At 40.7% G+C, this 17686-nt stretch overlaps 2 protein-coding genes across 3 annotated transcripts in view; one reads left to right on the top strand and one right to left on the bottom strand.

Annotated features, from left to right (window-relative positions):
* The window catches only part of hivep3a (HIVEP zinc finger 3a), a 48056-nt gene that overhangs the window by 22822 nt on the left and 7548 nt on the right, over positions 1-17686 (bottom strand). The window contains exon 2 of one of the 2 annotated variants that reach the window (XM_058618979.1): positions 8430-8488. The exons of the other annotated variant lie outside the window; for it this stretch is intronic. The gene's annotated coding sequence lies outside the window, so the exon portion shown is untranslated. The remainder of the gene's footprint in view (positions 1-8429; positions 8489-17686) is intronic. 2 annotated transcript variants of the gene reach the window in all.
* LOC131447300 (stathmin-like) overlaps positions 11579-17686 on the top strand; it is a 59489-nt gene continuing 53381 nt past the window's right edge. The window contains exon 1 of the mRNA XM_058618986.1: positions 11579-11593. The gene's annotated coding sequence lies outside the window, so the exon portion shown is untranslated. The remainder of the gene's footprint in view (positions 11594-17686) is intronic.

Here is a 17686-nt window from a genome sequence, read left to right as displayed (position 1 = left end):
ACTGCTTATAACAAAGACATGGACACCAAACTGTTTCTGTTGGACAGTAGCAAATGACATAAACAGCATATCAACTCACACAAAGAGTTTCATGTTTCTGCTGCAAGGCCAGCAAAAAGAGAGATAGAAAGATGACAAAAGTGATACAAGATCTCCTATTTGTGGAGAGAGTTGCATCATTCATCATCAATGAATCAATTGCATCATCAAATAAAATGGCTCCTGTATTACCTTCTTCTTGTCAGAATGATTTGCCTTACTCATTAATAATGACACCAGGATTAACTACGTGTGAACCTGGCAGTGTCAGTGTACAGAAGCCTCTGGTCTACTGCTTTTGATAAGTATGATAAGTCTGAGGATAATCTGACAGGACAGTCACACAATAATAACAAGTGAATAAAACCATTGATTTTCTCTATGGAATGGATTTACTATTCTTAATTGTCTATTTTGAGTAGTGATCAATCAATGTCTGCCTGAACTCTAAATGCATACATGTATGTCACTCCTAAAGACTTTCCCTTTCCCTTTAAAGAGAAAACCAATGTTCTATAAACATGAGAGAGAATTATAACCATATACTTTTGTCTTCCTGTGAGTGATATCAAAATGAAAGAACATTTTTTATTTCAAATCATTTAGGGTAGCATAAGAAAAACATTCATCTTTCTCAATTAGAAGTTAATGAAATTACATTTAGCCAAAAAAATTTAAACACGTATGTAACTTGTTTTAGTTTTTGCTTATATAAATGTGTTAAAATATATCAAAAGTGAATGTTGTCTGTGAAGGTTCTCTGTCATCAAACCAAGCAAGCCTTGCTTGTTAACAAATGTATGCCTCTTATTTTTCATTTGTGTTTTTCCTTTGTTTCTTTGTGTCATTCATTGCACTGTATATGACTTTGTGTTATATGCTCACTTTTATAAGGTCAGAAACGAGAAAGAGTGATCAGTGTTTATGATAATCGTTGTGGTATTGGTGGTTTTATTCATCCTTTCACCTGTTCAAGATTCCAGGTTTTAAGCTTTTGATAAGTCTTACTCCTTAACAGTCGAACCAGGAAAAAATAAGTTAGAGCTAAAGATATACACGATATACACAGCATCAGTTACATTTCATTAAGAAGGTACAATGGTTACATATCCCTGTCAAATCATCATCATCATCATCATCATCATCAATCAAAGACATTGTTACTATTTCACTCATTCTCAGTTTAAAATCACCTTTAATCACATCTTGAGTCACTCTCTCTAAAAATCAAGTCCAAGTCTGAAAACCTTGGCGTCAAGTCTGAAACCTTGGCGTGGTGATGGACTCAGATTTGACCTTGAGCAGTCACATCAAATCAATCACCAAAACAGCCTTCTATCAGCTGAAGAACATATCCAGAGTGAAGGGTTTAATGTCTCAAACAGACCAGGAGAAGTTGATTCATGCATTATTATGATTATTATTTTGATTTTGATTTCTGAATTATTTTGATTTTTATTTCTAAATTGTTTTATTCAGTTGTTTTTATTTCTAAGTGGTGTTGCTGTAGCACATGCAGTGCTACAGCACTGTAGATCAGGTAGCTGATGATGATTAGTGACTGATGATACAGTGACTACTGTATGTGTTCATACAAACACTTGGATCATAAGCCCATGTTAATGACTCAGAACATAACTTTAAAGCTAATTGGATGATATTCATTCATTAACAGAGAGGGTAAATACCTAAAATGGCAAAGCCAAATTCACTGGCGGAATTCATACTCGCAACTCAGCAGACATTTTGAAGAAAACTCCTAGTGTTTTTGGGTTTTTGTGCCAACATACTGAAGGCAGCCCACGCAATGACCAGCTGCTTTCTACACCCACATTCTGGTGGAAGACAGTAGAGTTGCTGGATTACATCCATGATAACAGGTTGATAAACATTGTGAGTGCAGTACACATGAATGTCCTACAGGGATATAAAGCTAATACACTTCTGCATATACCAGGAGGCAGGGATACAATGTCACAGCCTTAAATCTCTCGCAGTGAGAGTGAGACAGGTATAATGTAACTGGACTTGTAGAGCTCTTGCAGGAGAATGAGAGACTGCAGAGCTTGAAATGCAGCCACAAATCCTGCATACGGGTGACAGTGACAGAGTGAAACCTGTTTCAGATGAAGCACTTTAAAAAAACATGTGACTTTTTTTTAAATCATGCAACGATTCAGTTCATTTACACTCGCATGTGTCAGACTTGTTCCAGGGTGAAGTAAGGAGTGTTCATTTACACCTGTCACAGTGAGAAAATGAACCGAGCAGCCTTTCCTTCTCCCTGAGTGAACCGTGACACACTGAGCTAAAAAGCACAGGTTGTCAGTGTTAAAATCAGACAGCTGTTTCCTACTGCAAATGAATAAGAATTTGAATGTTTACTGTATCAACCAAAGCTCCAGGGAACTGAGTGCAGTCTGATGAATGTGAGTTTTTTTGTTGTTGTTTTTTTAAATGTAGTTGTATTTGTTAGTGACATGCAAGTGTTTCCCTTCAGGTTCTATCCAAATGGAATCGTTTTCTTTTAGTGAAGAAAGCCAGGGCGACGATGGAAATAAAACAAAAGTGATAAAAGTGAAACAAACACTTTCACAAGAAGAGGAAGACACAGTAGCGTACCGTGGGGTTTCAGTCAAAAAAACACAACCACATACAAAACACACTATTATGCACTATATTCACAAGACAGTTGATCTGCAACAACCATAGCGCACACGCACACCACTGCGCATCTATTGCAGGCTACTGCAATTACCACCACATCTTCCCTTATGTCACTATATGACACAAAAACAAGCTTCCACATAAGCATAGGCGTCAGACACGCGGGGAACACGTCCCCGGCACTATTTATGATCAACAGTTTTGTCCTCACCACTTCTAAAAAATGTTATACATTTATCATTAACACTCCAACTACCGTAAATGATGTACCTCTTCGGTGTAGGTCTTCCTCTTAAAATCATTTCCTTCTTTTCTCCAAACGATCGCCGTGAAAAGTGCACACGAAGGAGATCAGAAACATGATGGATCGGTGGTGATAATGCAGTGGCCATAGCTTACTTCAAAACCCGCCAAAGGTTCAAACGTCGTTGATGACATCAGCAGGGGCTAGCGCCAGACACATCGCTGGGCCTGAGGCGTTCTGTCACTATGCATCACATTTTGATTGGCTGACGACACACGTCAGTCAAAGTTATAACCAAATAGGAAATGGCAGCTTCAACGAAAGGCCAGCAATACTACTAGAGCAGGTCCACAGAGCTATGATGCGTTTAATGACATATGGAAAATCCAGCTCAGCTTCACAAAAAATAACCATATTCTTTCAGAAAATATAATCATAACATACTGAAAAAGTAATTGAATTCAGACACGTTCAGACACACATTAATTTGATTATTAAAAAAAATAAAATAATAATATAATAATAATAATAGAAAATACTTTTTTGATATTGTCAGGGCCAGCAGAGAAGTTTTTTTAATTTTGCTCAAAAAACCAAACTCCAAAAGTCACATTTGGTACTATTTTGGCTTTAAACAAGGCACAGACAGTAAAGCAATAGACGATGGCCGTCCACTGTGCAGGCGCTGTCACCAAGCTATAGGAGCCTAATGAGGGAACACATCCAACCTCATAAAACACCTGCGGTATCTCAAACACACTTATATGTGGAATTTCAGGTTAGTATTGGCTAATATTAGGCTATTTGCTCCGTGTACAGGCTGAGACTTAGACTTAGACTTCCTTTTATTGTCATTGCACAGAAAACACAGCAGTGAAAACTGGCAACATATAACGTTGCTTGGCAAGCAGATAAAAAACCAACACATAGCATGGAATTGTTAAAGGGGTGCAGATATTTATGCAACCCACTGTATATATATATATTATATGTTTATCATGCACCAAACAACATTATAAGTAATTAATAAGTATTTATAACTTGTACAAATACATTGCAGTTCATAAAAATAATAATAATAAAAAAAAGCCTCCACATTTTCCACATTTATTTCCCTAAAGGGACATCGAAAAAAATTAAACGTTTCTCCAGAAAGTATCTTGTGAGCACCAGAAAGTATCTTGTGCGCACCAGAAAGTATCTTGTGCGCACCAGAAAGTATCTTGTGCGCACCAGAAAGTATCTCGTGAGCACCAGAAAGTATCTCGCTAGCACCAGAAAATATCTTGTGCGCACCAGAAAGTATCTTGTGAGCACCAGAATGTATCTCGTGAGCACCAGAAAGTATCTCGCTAGCACCAGAAAATATCTTGTGAGCACCAGAAAGTATCTTGTGAGCACCAGAAAGTATCTCGTGAGCACCAGAAAGTATCTCGTGAGCACCAGAAAGTATCTCGCTAGCACCAGAAAATATCTTGTGAGCACCAGAAAGTATCTTGTGTGCACCAGAAAGTATCTTGTGAGCACCAGTAAGTATCTCATGAGCACCAGAAAGTATCTCATGAGCACCAGAAAGTATCTTGTGCGCACCAGAAAGTATCTTGTGAGCACCAGTAAGTATCTCATGAGCACCAGTAAGTATCTTGTGAGCACCAGTAAGTATCTCATGAGCACCAGAAAGTATCTTGTGCGCACCAGAAAGTATCTCATGAGCACCAGAAAGTATCTTGTGCGCACCAGAAAGTATCTTGTGCGCACCAGAAAGTATCTTGTGCGCACCAGAAAGTATCTTGTGAGCACCAGTAAGTACCTCATGAGCACCAGAAAGTATCTTGTGCGCACCAGAAAGTATCTTGTGAGCACCAGTTAGTACCTCATGAGCACCAGAAAGTATCTTGTGCGCACCAGAAAGTATCTTGTGAGCACCAGTAAGTACCTCATGAGCACCAGAAAGTATCTTGTGCGCACCAGAAAGTATCTTGTTAGCACCAGTAAGTACCTCATGAGCACCAGAAAGTATCTTGTGCGCACCAGTAAGTATCTCATGAGCACCAGTAAGTATCTCATGAGCACCAGAAAGTATCTCATGAGCACCAGAAAGTATCTTGTGCGCACCAGAAAGTATCTTGTGCGCACCAGAAAGTATCTTGTGAGCACCAGAAAGTATCTTGTGCGCACCAGAAAGTATCTTGTGAGCACCAGTAAGTACCTCATGAGCACCAGAAAGTATCTTGTGCGCACCAGAAAGTATCTTGTGCGCACCAGAAAGTATCTTGTGAGCACCAGTAAGTACCTCATGAGCACCAGAAAGTATCTTGTGCGCACCAGAAAGTATCTTGTGCGCACCAGAAAGTATCTTGTGCGCACCAGAAAGTATCTTGTGAGCACCAGTAAGTATCTCATGAGCACCAGAAAGTATCTTGTGCGCACCAGAAAGTATCTTGTGAGCACCAGTAAGTACCTCATGAGCACCAGAAAGTATCTTGTGCGCACCAGAAAGTATCTTGTGAGCACCAGTAAGTACCTCATGAGCACCAGAAAGTATCTTGTGCGCACCAGAAAGTATCTTGTGCGCACCAGAAAGTATCTTGTGCGCACCAGAAAGTATCTTGTGAGCACCAGTAAGTATCTCATGAGCACCAGAAAGTATCTTGTGCGCACCAGAAAGTATCTTGTGAGCACCAGTAAGTACCTCATGAGCACCAGAAAGTATCTTGTGCGCACCAGAAAGTATCTTGTGAGCACCAGTAAGTATCTCATGAGCACCAGAAAGTATCTTGTGAGCACCAGTAAGTGTCTCATGAGCACCAGAAAGTATCTTGTGCGCACCAGAAAGTATCTTGTGAGCACCAGTAAGTATCTCATGAGCACCAGAAAGTATCTTGTGCGCACCAGAAAGTATCTTGTGAGCACCAGTAAGTACCTCATGAGCACCAGAAAGTATCTTGTGCGCACCAGAAAGTATCTTGTGAGCACCAGTAAGTATCTCATGAGCACCAGAAAGTATCTTGTGAGCACCAGTAAGTGTCTCATGAGCACCAGAAAGTATCTTGTGCGCACCAGAAAGTATCTTGTGAGCACCAGTAAGTACCTCATGAGCACCAGAAAGTATCTTGTGCGCACCAGAAAGTATCTTGTGAGCACCAGAAAGTATCTCATGGTGCTGTGCCAATCTCAGCAGACATTCTCTCTGGTGCTCACAAGATACTTTCTGGTGCGCACGAGAAACGTTTAATTTTTTTTTTCAATGTCCCTTTAGGTGCTCCGTATTTATGCAATATTTGAAGTTTTTTATATGTCAGTGTTTGCGCTCAGGTTTTTTATGCCCTAAAGAAGCTGAAGGACGTCCCCCTACATTCAGCACTTCATCAACTGTGATTTCAAGTGAATCAAATCTATGCATGTTTAAGTCTTTTATATCATAAGAATTTGAGCCACTTTAACTGTTTTTATATTTGTTTTATTCCAACAGGAAACTAAACCTCAGAACCTCAAACAACCACATTTAAAAAGCACTTTAACTGTCCGTTTAAATTTGAAAATGAAAAATAAAGTATGGGGTGTGGGGTTAGTAAGAAATGACCTCACACACTCCATGGTGCTAACCTGCTGGATGACTTAACCGCAGAAGGACATCCTTTCCAAAAACCACAGGCCTTTATCTCAGTGAATATTTTGACATTCTTCTTCTTCTTAAGTGTTGCAGTAAGGCATGCCACTGAGTCACAGCAACAGCAGCTGAATATGTGTAATAGAAGGCCATCATTACTTCAACATGTGAAACCTTTTTTATGCTTTTCCTGCTCATGGACATAAGACTTCAGCCAATAGAGAGAAAAAGGGTCTCAAACTCAAACAAATTCTGATTTTAGTCTCTTTTAAGATGACTTTTTTTATTTTGTTTCTAATCTAATATCAGAAATTTACATTATTATCATTGTTATTATTATTTTTACATATGGCCCTAATCCACTTCCTGTAATTCTACCTAGTGCTGGGAACAATGTACTGCTGATATCAAATCATAGCATTCTATTTCTACAAAAACAAAAAAGCTCAATCCAAATCCATACAAAGATCACAGGAGAATTTGTGATGACATCACATCTACTTTTCCATGTTCCCAATTGGGTTTGTCTGAAAAATCTACAGTTGTTTAAAATGCATGTCTGCAGACACCAAGGAAAAGCATCCACTGTCCTTGTTTGTTTCATGAAATATTAAGATCATGTGCCTGTTTTGGACGCCACGTCTCATTATTTTATCTTAATAATGAACCAGGTCCCACATATTATTACTGTTACTGGTAACGTCAATGAGCAATGCATTAACAAAATGATGGTGAATCCATGAGGAAGAGAGTGAAAACAGTGGGAACACTAGGTTCTAACAGTAAAACAGTATGTCAGCTTTGAAATGCTGCCTCTTCACAAACCACACACAAAGGATATTGTATAAATGGCTTTTTAAAAATCTTGTGAATTTCCTACTCTCACACAAATGGGCACCCAGTGGTGGTTCCCATGGTAACGGCCCAAAACCATGTGGTGGCAGATGGAAGGAGAGCTTGAGGGCTAAATTTATCTTCCAGCATCCTCACCAACTACAGAGGGAGAGAGTGAGACAGGCGGAGATGCCTCCCTCCACCAAGCTAAATCTTTTTTCTAGAGAGAAACTGAACACGTCTGAAAAGGAAAATCAATACTTTGGTTGTCTTGAATTTGTACAAAGATATTCATCCATTCTACGAGAGAGAAACAGCTACATTATTCTTTTCCCGCCAAACTGAACGATTACAGACTGCAGAGATTTATGTGTAAAAATGTGTAAAGACCAGGAATAAAACTAAAATGAAGTTCCTATGGAAAGGATGAAGTCAAATCTTAGACAAGAAGGCAAAATGAAAGTGTGGAGGTCATATTGTATAACATGTGACATGTAACTTGTTATGTTTCCACTGCTGCAGCCTCTGAGGACAGTGAGGAGACTCATCCTGCAGTCATGCAGTGTGTGTGTGCGTGTGTGTGTGTGTGCGTGTGTGTGTGTGTGTGTGTGTGTGTGTGTGTGTGTGTGTGTGTGCGTGTAGAGCTTCACAGTCCTCAGGAGAACATGCCTAGCATAGAAGGTTGCATACACAAGACAGGGAGCTCATTCACTCACTGCCTAAGCTGCAAGCGTTTACACGAGATATGTGCGCTCCCTTTTTGTCATTCATTCATTCTCTCTCACACACACACACACACACACACACACACACAAATACTCTGCTTGTTTCAAATGTCTCCAATTCCACAAATAAATATTTTTCCAGGACATTGATGACAACAAAGACCTGAATGGAGAAAATCCAACCAGCCGTCACTTTAACCTCACCTCACACATCAATGCAAATGATGAAAGAAAGAAAGAAAGAAAGAAAGAAAGAAAGAAAGAAAGAAAGAAAGAAAGAAAGAAAGAAAGAAGGCTGTTTGTTTTTTACCTAGTAGCAGGTGGTGTTGTCCTCTTGTAGTGAATGAGCGGGAACAGGCAGAGCAGGGACTGAGGGAGAGACAGAACGGATGAATGAGAGTGACGATGAGGACAGATTCTACTGGACTGACAAACAGGTAGTTGAGGATGTTAAGTGTATGAATGAGGAGGAGGCGACACTCTCTTTCAGGTCAAAGTGAAGTGGGAGTTCCTTATTTGGAAGTTGACGTCAGCTTGTGTTGCTTTTGGCAGCGTTCTCAGGCTGCACAGCTGGCAGAGGGGCAGGGTGTTTTAATTTGGCGGGGAGAGGGAGGAGAAGGGGTTACTTTTTCTTTTTTTTTAAACACAGTTTACCCATTCAGGTCTGATTTTTTTTCCAGCATGGAAAGGTGGAGAGATAGTGCTAGAAAACGAAAACCCTGGAAAATCTGAAAAACAGGAAAAAAAGGAGCCACGTGAGAGGCAGAGGCGTTGGGTCTTTTAAGAGCAGCTCTGGAGAATGTCCACACACCGCAGTGCAAGTGGTCATGTTGTTGCCAGAGGTCCAGCCCCCCACCACCCTGCTGCTGCTGCTGCTGCTGCTGCTGCTGCTGCTGATGCTGCTGCTGATGCTGATGATATGTTGAGCTTTGAGGGAATACCAGCTGGTGGAATGGAGGCAGGATCATGTCACTGGACAGCAAGTGTGAAAACTGGAAGTGGAAGAGAGCCCAGGGTGTCCATCCATCCTGCATCAGCCAACAGAGTGTATATACTGTATATATGCATATATACATATGCATATATATGTAAATGGGTTAGCCCATGGTTGAGCGGTCTGGAATTGGCCTTGTAACTGGAGGTTAACTGTTCAAATGCCCACCAGGTCAGGGGTTGAGGTACACTTGAGCAAGGTACCCAATACCCATTATTCATTGTTAATTGACCCCAGTCTGAGAGGTTAATTTATAGTCCATTTTACAGTAGTCCATTCAGTGTAGACATCCAGTGTCCGGGGGGGACAATGAGAGGATGGCATCAGGAAAGGCAGCCAGTTTGAAAACATGGCACTTTTGGTACCTGGTGCTTTTTTGGTACCTGCAAGGTTCCAAGTGAGCAAGCGATACTAACATGTGATGACAACAGACTGCTGGTCACTGGCAGATCAGTTAAAAAGACTGATCTAAAATCTCAATATTTAACAGAGGAGTCTGGTGTTTAGTGACAGCACTGCCAAAGCCTGGCGATCGTTAACCAAATCACAACCTGTTCACTTGCATTTCAGTTCAGCGACTGTGTGAGAAGGAGTCTGTGCTCTGGTCATGCTCAATCTTTTTAATTTACTGATTCTAATGATTCGGTTACACCGAAAACAACTGCTTTACCCGTCACCAGTTTGTGTTTGTATGAAGCAGCGCATACAATAATCCACGTTGAGGCGGTACTGAAGCAATGGAAAACAACGTGACCAATGCCAAACCCAGTAGAGCTGAGCAGAGCGAGAACTGTCAGTGGAGGCTGGGGTCTACCACACCAGGTGAAAGCCCAGGTGTAGGCTGTTTGAATGCAGCACATCACAGCAGGGTGTTAAGATGCTGCCTGGGAAGGTGTACATGGAAAGCCACGACCAAGTGTCTGGAATAGTGTACAGGAGCATCTGCACCGAGTATGGCCTGCAGGTCCAGATGTCAAGATGGAAGATGATAGTTGAGAATAACAGGGCTAAGATGGGACTGTGTGACTTCCAGATCCAGACAAACTGGATGGCTAATCAAATGGATATAGTGGTTGTCAATAAGCAGCAGAAGAGGGCAGTAGTGATAGATCATCAGAACATCAAGAAGGAAAGCTGTCATGTCAAGACACATGTTCTTTACTTCTATTATATTATAGGTCCATGTCTTGCTGCAGGATGAACATCTAAACAACCACTCCATTCTTCTTCATTACTTTGTTTTATTCTACACTATTACTAGGGATGGGCATTTGTAACAAAAAAAAGCTATTTGAACATTCAATGGTATTATCTTGCCAATATTCTTAGTTCCAGCGCATGAGAAGTAGTGAGAATAATGCAGGGTTCACAGTAGGGCTGTACAGTATACCAGGATTTAATAGGTACCACAGTACTAAAATATTCAAAAGGGTATTACACTGCATTTAGGGAGAAAACTGTGTTCTTTTTCTCTAATGACAATGCCTGTCTGTGCCATAGACGATCTTGGTCACGCAGCAGCAGCAGCAGCAGCAGCAGCAGCAGCAGCAGCAGTGTCTCCACTGCTGACATGCAAACAGACATTCTGCAATTACACTGAGCTTTGAGTTATAAGTGAATATGAGACACACACACACACACATTGTATTTTCTATATGAAAAAGTATTTAAATATCAAAATTCATATTGGTGCCAGCATTGAAACAACACTGTTGGGACAACACTAGTCCCATTCATGGGGAGTGTTTGAGGTCAGCTGCTGCAATTTCACAAACTCTTCATAAACTTTTTTTAATGGTGATAAAATATCAATTACTGCACAAAATGATGACGTAATGGGAGAAAGGACCTGCTCTTTCACAGCAGAAACACTGTTTGCTGCAAATAAAGGTGATTATTGCTTTCAACATATCGTGGTTTGTTGTCATATTTATTGAGGACGACATGAAGACTTTCAGCCTTTCAGACAGAGCTGCCAGTGTTGAGCACTGTGCAGCTGGAGCTTCTCTCTGTGGCTTTTTCACACTGTGAAAATCACACAAATGCATATTTGAACAGGATTATTTCTTTTTTTAAGAATGCAGCATGTGAATAGAAATGATGTCCTATTTTTAAAAAATGCAGAAGCAGTAAACCTCCCTGATTCCAGATGATCCACCATTTTAATTTAAAGATGGTGTTTATCTAAAGCTGACATAAACACTATAAAGATTGGATCTTTGAAAATAGAAAACACACAATTAAAATTGTAGTTGTATGGTTTTTGTTTGTCTGACTTAATAATCACAAACAAAAGATTCTACCTAAACCATATCATTTATTATTCTATTATTCTAAGTATACTGTACACACACATATATATATATATATATATACGTACAGTATTTGTGTGTATATTACTATTCAAATGAATTTGAAACAATCTTTCTCACGCAGCAGCAGCAGCAGCAGCAGTATCTGCAGCATCATCAGCAGCAGCATTAGCATCATCAGCAGCAGCAGCAGCATGCCAACTCATGAACAAGTATAGACACAAAGAGCCTTAGAATGGCACCATTGTGTGAGCAAAAAAGAAAACAAATGCTAAATGTAGTGAAAATGAGCACTTGTCTGCTACATCTGTCCATGCACATCTAAATCAGGCTGTGGTTTCAGGGAGTGTGGGCTTTGGTGAGGCCGCTGGCTGAAACTGTGACAGTGTTTGCATACACACATCGCACTGCTGAAGGCTACACCTCCAATCAAAAGCTTCAATCTTTTACGTCTGTGTAAATCAATATTTCTGGACTTCAACAAAAGATTCTCTGAGACAAAAAGCCAACATAGGAGATTTATTCGATCTGATGTACAAAACTGGGAACATGGAATTCATTCATAAGTAATATTAGTTCTATGGCAGGAGCTGTTTCACACTCATTTATCACGACTAAGTCTGGACTAAATTCAGGATTTAGTCCAGACTATTACAGCCTTAGGGAATTACTAGCTAGTATGCAGCTATAGTTTACTCATTTCAGTTGCAGCCCCATTGATTCATAGTCATTTGCAAGTGGGTAGCAGTCGCATCAAGTCATGACAACAAGCTGCCAAACACTTGGAGGATGAATGTCACACTCTCCGTTACCATGAGAGAAGATGATGCCGATGGTTAAGACCTGTAGAAATCTTTCTGTGCAGTGGTTCTAATATGACATCTCAGTATTGGTTCTGTTACTATTTTATATATCTTACTACATCTGAATGGAAGTCTAAAAGGGAAAGTGATCTTCTACTTCTCACTTGATTTATAACGTCAATAAACATTTGTCTCAATCATTACTTTCAGGTCTTCATCAACAGAACATGATGTCAACTTTGTAATGTAGAGGAAAACACTGCACATGAGTGGACATCAAGTGATTAACAGCATCTCAGCATCATACAGGGGGGAAGTGGTACGCAGTAAATCTTCACTACTAAAAAAAATTATTTTATTTTATAAATGACTAAACAGACTCAACTTTAAATATAACTTATAATTTCCTGAAAGAAGGACGTTTTCTTTTAATAAAATAAGATACGTATATATTTAAAAAAATATTATCACAAAATAAGCTACTACAAACAAAACTTGGAGGTGAGTGTGAAGGTTCTCAAATAATATTAAATAAATAAGTAGGTATAATAATAAAAATTAAACAATACTGTAACATTTTCAATAGTGACAGCGTGTTAGTCACATACTCAGAGGAGATAAAGACGAGTCGCGTCATCATGTTTGATGTATCACCAGTGGCAAAGACTATTACTGCAGTTCACTGGGAAACCGTACGTGTCCATTCATCGTAACAATGTGGTTACTATGCTATCATCAACAGATACATTTAAAGGGAATTTAAAAATAACAATGGCCACAATTTAGGCACCTCATGAAGATACACCACAGTCTGTCTCTCATTTTACAAACAGGAGAGTTTAGTACAAGCCTCAATATAAAAGTAGACAGATTGTATCCCGAAAGAATCACAGAACATGGCACTCGTCTGACTCATGATTGTTGGCAAACGAGGAAGCCATCTGATAAGCTATTCTCACATTGATTACTTCTTAGTCAGCAACTCTATCAAATCTCAAATTACCAACTCAGAAATGCATCCAATAATCATTGGACAGATTCAGCTTCAATCTGGCTCAGGAAAACACCCCAACTCTCTCAAGCAGGTGGCGACTCAACACTAGACAGCAGATATAGATCTCAGCAACTTCCTTACCAGAGAGTGAACAGCTGAATAACTACAGGGGAAATGTCGTTTCGTCGTCCATAACAAGTCTATGCAATAGACAAGAATGATTTATTTTGAGTACAATCCTCCTAATTTGTAGCAAATTGAAGACAAAAATCACTTATCACAGCAATTCAAGACACAGGGATCAACTCAATTATAAGTGAACAGTATAAGAAACTATACAGCTCTTATACTGTTGACTTATAATTGAGTGCATTTTGAATACCACCCACATTGACCTTTTTCTCGATAACATTGAATTGTTATGCTCCAAAAACCCATATCATCAACCCTGCCCAACCATAAATCCCCGTCTCTAATGACTTTCCAATAGCATAACTGGCAACTCGTTTCTCCTCTTTTCATTTGACATGATAGTCAGTCAGGTCAAATGTTCAGGTGAACACGGCCCTAATCCTGTAACCTGAGCTCCAGCTACAGACCAACAAGTCTGATCAACTGTGACCTCGCTCATCAGCCTTCTCCTGAGAAACATCACTAACACCATCATCACAAAGTTAACTGCTCATATCTTTCCAATCAAAACCTTCAAGTTTTGAGGATTTGTTCAATCAATGGATGAAAACTCTTAACAACTTTCCATGTGCATTTGTCTTCATCGATACTCGTATCTCTCAACATTCCATACTGCAGTGGAGACAAGGCTCTCCACACTCTCCACTGCTGCTGCCATATTCAGTCAACATTCAGCAGCTGCCATTCAACAAAATATCCACATTACAGGCACACAAATGGCTCATTTTTACCATGAAATGAGTTCATATGCAGATGATATCATTTTATATGTACAGTCATAAGAGCGGGGCAGCCCTCCCCAGTGGTGGCTGGAGACCCTGCATCTTTCACTTATCAATAACCTTGAACTTCAAAATATTAGAAAGAAATAATAATGTACAAGTATCAAATAAACTATGGAGGACGGAAAGTGCCAAAATTAAATAAATCAATAGACACACCATTAAATAATTAATTAAATGTGTCATTAATGAATTATTTGATGGTGTATTAACTGATTTCATTTTGGCACTTTCCATCCTCCATAATAACTATAGTATATATTTGTTCATAGAATGAATTAAAATGAATTCATGTTGTTGCTCATACATTATTTCCGCCACAATCAGAACCTCTAACCCCCGACTCTCATTTAAATCACCATAGTGTGCACAAGCTTTTGTGTTCATGCCCTGGTGCATATGTTGTCTTCGCCGTATCATAATGTTAAATCCTCATCCATTGTTTTTAGGTGAGCTTGAGTCACAGTGCACTGCAAATGCAGTCCATTTAGACACAAGAGAACTACTTCTCCACATCAGCTGATGATGATGATGATGATGACTGTGAGAAACAGTTGAAAGCTCCAGAGGGAGTAAGTGGTCTGCACTCAAAGTATTGAGCTTCCATACCCAGATCTGGCAAAACCTCAGTCCAGGGATTTTGAACAGGCTTCTAATGAGAATGCTTTGCCTTGTGGATGTTTTGAACCAAGTCACTTGTGATATTAGTGCAGTGAGAGACCAGGTCCATGTGGTTTAACTGTAGACCAGGTCCACGTGGTTTAACTGTAGAACAGGTCCACGTGGTTTAACTGTACACCAGGTCCACGTGGTTTAACTGTAGACCAGGTCCACATGGTTTAACTGTAGACCAGGTCCACGTGGTTTAACTGTACACCAGGTCCACGTGGTTTAACTGTATAACAGGTCCACGTGGTTTAACTGTAGACCAGGTCCACGTGGTTTAACTGTAGACCAGGTCCACGTGGTTTAACTGTAGACCAGGTCCACGTGGTTTAACTGTACACCAGGTCCACATGGTTTAACTGTAGAACAGGTCCACGTGGTTTAACTGTAGACCAGGTCCACGTGGTTTAACTGTAGACCAGGTCCACGTGGTTTAACTGTAGACCAGGTCCACGTGGTTTAAAGGTGACATAGAAGGCTTGTATCACACATATATGTTAGTTATGGAGGTCTACTTACGTATATTAACTTGTTTTCACAGTTAAAATCCTGCTAATCGCTGCAAACGAGCCGATCAAAATATCTCCTCACTGACGCTCTCGTCAGCCGCGCTGTTTCAGACCAAAACCACACCCCCAGAACCAGGACTGAGTTGTGATTGGCCAGCCAACGAGAGCTTTCCTACTGTCCTGTGATTGGCCAGGTACCTGGAAGTGACGTAATAGATAGGCCAGCTCTCAGATACACAGCTCCCCCTCTGGCACGGTGGATGCTCTGCATCTCAGCAGCTACAACGACAGTAGTTCTTCTTCTTCTGCGGTTGAATGTACGCAACCGGATGTGCCCGGACTAGTGCCCGCACCGGGAGGCGCTACGGTGGTGAGAGGAGTGGTGAGGATTCTGATGACGACATCAAATTAAGGAAGTGTCGATCCGCTTCGCAGAGCCCAGGAAAACAATACAACACTATTTTCTCAGCAGTGGCTGAACCGTTTGTTCTGAAACTTTAGGGTTTCATAAACGAGGTCATGACGCAGATACACACACAAACGCAGCGTTAATTGGAGCTTCCGGTCTATGTGGGCTTTAACTGTAGACCAGGTCCAACGCTGACTTAACAAAAACAACCATGGAGGATTTTCTGACATTAGCTTTAGTTCATTATTTACATTGATTGACATCATTTAATGCCACAATAACAACGTTAATGTATGAATTGTTCAATGACATCATTGTTAGCTTATTTGAGTGCAGTTTGATGAGTTCAGTATCGAGACTGAACACAGCTGATGATGTCACAGACACCATGTTTTTAATGGATGTGTTGTTTCTGGAGTTTTGTACATAAATGAACAGCAGGTGTTTCTTCAGGCTTATATATTCATTAAGATCAGCCCTGTTTTGCTTTCTTTCCTTTTCGCTTGACTGTAAATGCAAATAATAATCTCCTTGAATGTCAAGGTGATGTAATGTGTGGAGAGAGCAGCCATATGTTCTCTTATTTCACCAACAGTGAATCAACAGTCAGGGCGGAGGCAGTCTGCCAAAGTCTGCCTCCGCTCCTCCAATCTATACCTTCCACACACAGCGGTGACGACAAGCTCGTGTTACACGGTAATATTTTGACAACAACTCCCGATGCAGAGCAGTGATTGAGACGTGGCTGTCGGAGGCACTCGGTCTACCTGCAGGAAGCAGCTGTGTGTGAGCGCTGCAGTCAAAAGACACAAATCCAGAGAAATACACACTAAAAACCTCGACGCTGCGGTTTACGTCTGCACACATCAATCCCGGCGCTGCTCAGATAAATTGACCCCAACTTACGATGACAATGCCAGCAGGAGTAACACAGACTACGACACCGTGTGGTGTGGATGTCACTCCGCTCAGGTTCCTCACGCTCCAGGAGAGTTTAAGTGCATGTGTGTGCACCATGTTAGAGCGGCTATAATCAATACTTTTATATTAACAGCAGATCAAATCACTGGGTGTAATGTGAGAGAGCCGCTCTTAAAGTGACCCGCAGAGAATTACCAAAGAGCAACTCACCACCAGCTCATTCATCTGCTCACTTTGCTGTTTTGGTTCTACTTTTGCCGTTGTTGTCCAGTTAGCTCCACGCAGCAGCAGCCGCAGCAATATTATTATTATCACAAGGGAAAAGGAGTTATTTAGTTTGTGTAGCTTGCATTTCCAACCCGGCGTATATAACCAAATTGTTTGAATCACTTGATTTATGAACATTAAAGGTGGACGAGATGACTTCAATAACACAGCCTGATGTGCGCTGTAAAGACGTTTGTAGTTCCTGTTGTTGACATGAAACCACAGTCTCATACAGAACACATTATGTCATTCTATGGATAAACTTAAACGTAAATAAAACAACAGAATATGCTTAAAAAGGGTCCAATTTGTGGCTTTTCGGCACATGCTTGTGTTTATTAGGTGATTTGTGAATGAGAGGTGCAGCTGGCAGGCCGTCTGCCCCGACAGGCTGCTCTCTCCACGGGGGTCAAAGAAATAAGAGGGTCCTTCCACCTCACAGAGCAGCCCAAGCTGCGTCCATACGCTCGTCTCCAGGGTCACTGATGGCATCCAAGCCTGCAGCAGAAAGCTGCGGCACAGCCAACGACCTAACAAGTCCCAGTGACTGCAAACATGACTCTGATTCACACACACACACACACACACACGCTGCATGTAAACATGACTCCTAACACCAAAAGATGTTTTTGAGTCTAAGGACAGCGGGTCTAAGGACAGAGGATCTAAGGACCGAGGGTCTAAGGACAGTGGATCCAAGGACAGAGGGTCTAAGGAC

The sequence above is a fragment of the Solea solea genome, chromosome 20, assembly GCF_958295425.1.
Source record: "Solea solea chromosome 20, fSolSol10.1, whole genome shotgun sequence".
NCBI classification, from domain to species: Eukaryota; Metazoa; Chordata; class Actinopteri; order Pleuronectiformes; family Soleidae; genus Solea; species Solea solea.
Note: the sequence above shows the minus strand (reverse complement) of the source record. Positions and strands in the feature narration are given on the sequence as shown.